Raw genomic sequence first — 3,303 nt, 5'->3', positions numbered from 1 at the left:
TGGGCCCTAATGCATAAAAACAATTTTAGTTCGGGAACAAGTCCTCCACTCCCAGAGTGCTTATTTAATTTTTTAATTGGCTTGATCCTTGTATCTTTAAGTCCTTGGGTCATGGGGATACCAGTCCATGAGAAAAAATTGAAAATAAAACTTGGTTTCCCCCAAAAATTTGGCCAGAAAATGAAGTACGGGTTCCCGTAATATGAGACCTGTAACTGGTCGAGAAAAATTCCTTTTTTCCCTGTTGGGTTGAAGCTTCTAAGTGCCGTTTCCCGGGATAAGGGGCCCAAATATCTTTTAGGAAGGGAGAAGGGTGTCTGGGGGCCCGAAAAATAAGGCTAAAAATTTGCCGTCCCCGATTAGCTTACAGCCTCAAGCTGCTGGGCCAAGGGACAAAACAGTTTTTTGGGGAGGGAGAAGGGTGTTAAGGGACCCCAAGAATGGGCGTATAAACTTGATGTCCCAGGCCGGTTTCATACATATGCAGCTTATGCTTTTGCCTATACTGTTATTAGGAATTAAATGATAAGCCTAGTTTCATTAATTCTTTCAAGTCATCTTGATTAATGTGGTGATTTTATTTATGGATGTTTTCACAAATAAAAACACACCGTTCAAAACTCATGTTGTTTTTAGTAAAACGTAAGTGACACTCAGACCTCTTAGAAAGTTTGGGAGGGAAGTTGCAACACTCTTTATTGTAAACCTTGATTAGCTTTGTGACTTTTTTTTATTTCATTTATTGATGTTATGATAAATAAAAAACGCACTTCGTTTTACACGCCTCGAAATACAAATCATTTTCAGTAAAGGGGAAATGAACCTTTGATCTTTAGATAGTTTAGGAGACGATAGTCCTTCTTTTGTTGGCGGTAATATCTATCGTTTATATTTGATAGCATTATTCATTTTAATTTATCTTTGTTATAGAATATGTCAATTTATCTATAGGAGTGTATGTTATCTTTATGTTTGGTATGATTCTTCATTTTAATTTCTGTTCGTTTTAGGTTCGAGTCATCATGTATTTTTTTTTATTTCTGCTTGTTTTGATGTAACGCTTTAATTTTGTTTTGGAATAGTTTTTTCTTGGAAAGCTTTTTTGAATTAATTGATAACAAATTCAGGACGTTTTAATTGCCGTAGACCAAAATTAGTCTGAAACTCAACGTAGACGTTGACCAAAAATGATGCTGTTCATATTGTAGTTAGCACTTTAACTTCTTCTGATCTATGTGAAACACTTAAAATACTGATTTTATTAGCTAGTTAAACATATTCTAAAGACGAATGTTGAGAAGTGCAAGTACGACTTGAACTCTCTAACCTTCCATAACATATACATTGCATACCCCTCTGGTTTTGGATAAGCAGTTTGTCAGACATTTAGTTACTCACTATGTCTACGTTTAAGTTCTTTTACGTTTATTATTAGAGGGTCTGATTGTCTAAAAATAAGTCCGAGCATGTCTAAAGATTGACTAAAAGGACAGATGGGTATAAAGAGTTCTACGGCACTTCTTGTCTTGATCTCGGTGGGTTGGCAGTTTTCTGATCGTTATATGAAGAGCTAGAATCCAAGACGGTTTGAATATATAATATGAGCGGTCAGTTATATCAAATGCATTGTACCGTTGTCATAAGCACTATTTTTAGAAAGATGAACGAAGTCGTATGGCAAGTTGGCTGGGTGTTCATGAGATATCCTCGCTTCAATTAGCACTGGAAGGTCTGGAAAAGCTCTTGGCGACTTCACAAGAGGTTCAGGGGTCTCTTGATCTTGAGGACACTAACCAAGAAGAAGAGCATGAAATTGGTGAGTGCCTTGACGCCTTGAAAACTGAAAAACCTTGGTTATTTAGAGACTCACAGCTCTGTTATTATGCTATACCTTGAGAATATTAGCTTAAATTGAATCTGTTTTATCTTTAATTTTTGATCATTTAATATATATAATGACACCATTCCCTTAGTCGTAGATCGGTCCATTAGTAAGAGTTGAGTTACCAAGCTTCTTACGACAACTACAAGCTCATAGGGGGTCATGAAATTCAAGGCGTTATATTTATTCTGTATTGAATGAGCTCTGAGTCTTACTAGTTCTCCGTGTTTTTTGAGCTTTGTGTGGCTAGGGTGTACATTAAGTCAGTAAAAAATGGCGGAGGAAACGACTGAGCACTTCATTGATTTTTTTTTTAGAACAGAGATATAAGCGACCTAACCAAGATGTGTGCACAGGGGGACAAAGGGGCTCAAGACTTCGAACAACAGAAAATAGGAGAATTATGCTAGAATTGACCGAAATTGAAGGGAAAACTGTAAAAAATGGAAACAGAGGTCACATACCACTTCCCCTGGATTTGTCCTTAGCCTGAATCAAAGGGTGTTGACTTTTACTCAGAGTATGAAGTTTGATCAGTTTGAATTATTTGATCGAATATTAGAGTAAAGTCCATAATAAACTTGTCGTTTTCCAGGGTGATAGTATTCACGATTTCAGATTTTCTGCAAAGTTTGAGCGGGTTGCCGTTTCTATATTCTTTAATAACCGACTTTGTTATATGAGTATCGTACAAGTATTTGCCTAATATTAGATTAACTGGGGTGCTGAAGTCTTCCGTGGGGGATTTGGTTGTCAATTTTGGCTCCAGGGGACACTAATTTGAGGGTTTAGTTCCAGGGATGCTATTCCATTTGTAACCTCTTTGTCAATTATTTTGGGGGGATTTTATGGGTGATTATTTGGGTTGTGATTAAATGGTATTCTCTTATTGTTCTCCTTAGACCTTGCTGCTAAAGAAGCCTTTACACGACGCCGTAGCCAAAAGATCGAAGGAAAACTATTATTAAGCTCTTGAACATGGGAATTTTGTTCCAGAATTGTAGAATTTCGTTTTACAGCTCATTAATTGATTTTTGTAAGTAAGGTCATCATTGTTAGGCTGTTCTTGCAAGTTATTTCATAGGTCGAAATCAGACTCCAATGAGAGCGAACGGAGACACAAGACTATCCTCAGATTTACTAGCATGGATAAACTCAAATAAAAATACAAGAGATTTATTGAAGACTTACATGAGGTAGACATGGATGCACTGCAATACAGGTACAGCACTTTGAACACGCGAGAGTCGGTAAGTCAGCACGGATAAAACATAACGAATTGATGAGTACGAGTCTAAATGTTGCCTGAGTCTAAGCTAACTTCTATCTCAACATAACTTGAGTCCAATCAATCACCTTTGTTACTTATGCTAGACTAACATCTTTCACTAACAGCTAATAATCAAGGACTGTCCGAAAAC

General features: G+C 36.8%; 1 long non-coding RNA gene across 1 annotated transcript; it reads left to right on the top strand.

The window, feature by feature from the left end:
* Positions 1–1,656: 1,656 nt before the first annotated feature.
* LOC148938807 (uncharacterized) lies at positions 1,657–3,078 on the top strand (the record flags this gene model as incomplete). The annotated part of the gene is made up of 2 exons (XR_016143622.1): positions 1,657–1,816; positions 2,967–3,078. It is a non-coding gene; the product is annotated as an uncharacterized LOC148938807 (long non-coding RNA).
* Between the last annotated feature and the right edge of the window lie 225 nt (positions 3,079–3,303).

This window comes from Artemia sp. Qi Xiang Cuo, unplaced genomic scaffold (assembly GCF_049724085.1).
Source record: "Artemia sp. Qi Xiang Cuo unplaced genomic scaffold, ASM4972408v1 HiC_scaffold_779, whole genome shotgun sequence".
Classification (NCBI taxonomy): domain Eukaryota; kingdom Metazoa; phylum Arthropoda; class Branchiopoda; order Anostraca; family Artemiidae; genus Artemia; species Artemia sp. Qi Xiang Cuo.
The sequence above is the reverse complement of the archived record's forward strand: the minus strand, read 5'-3'. Positions and strand labels throughout refer to the sequence as shown.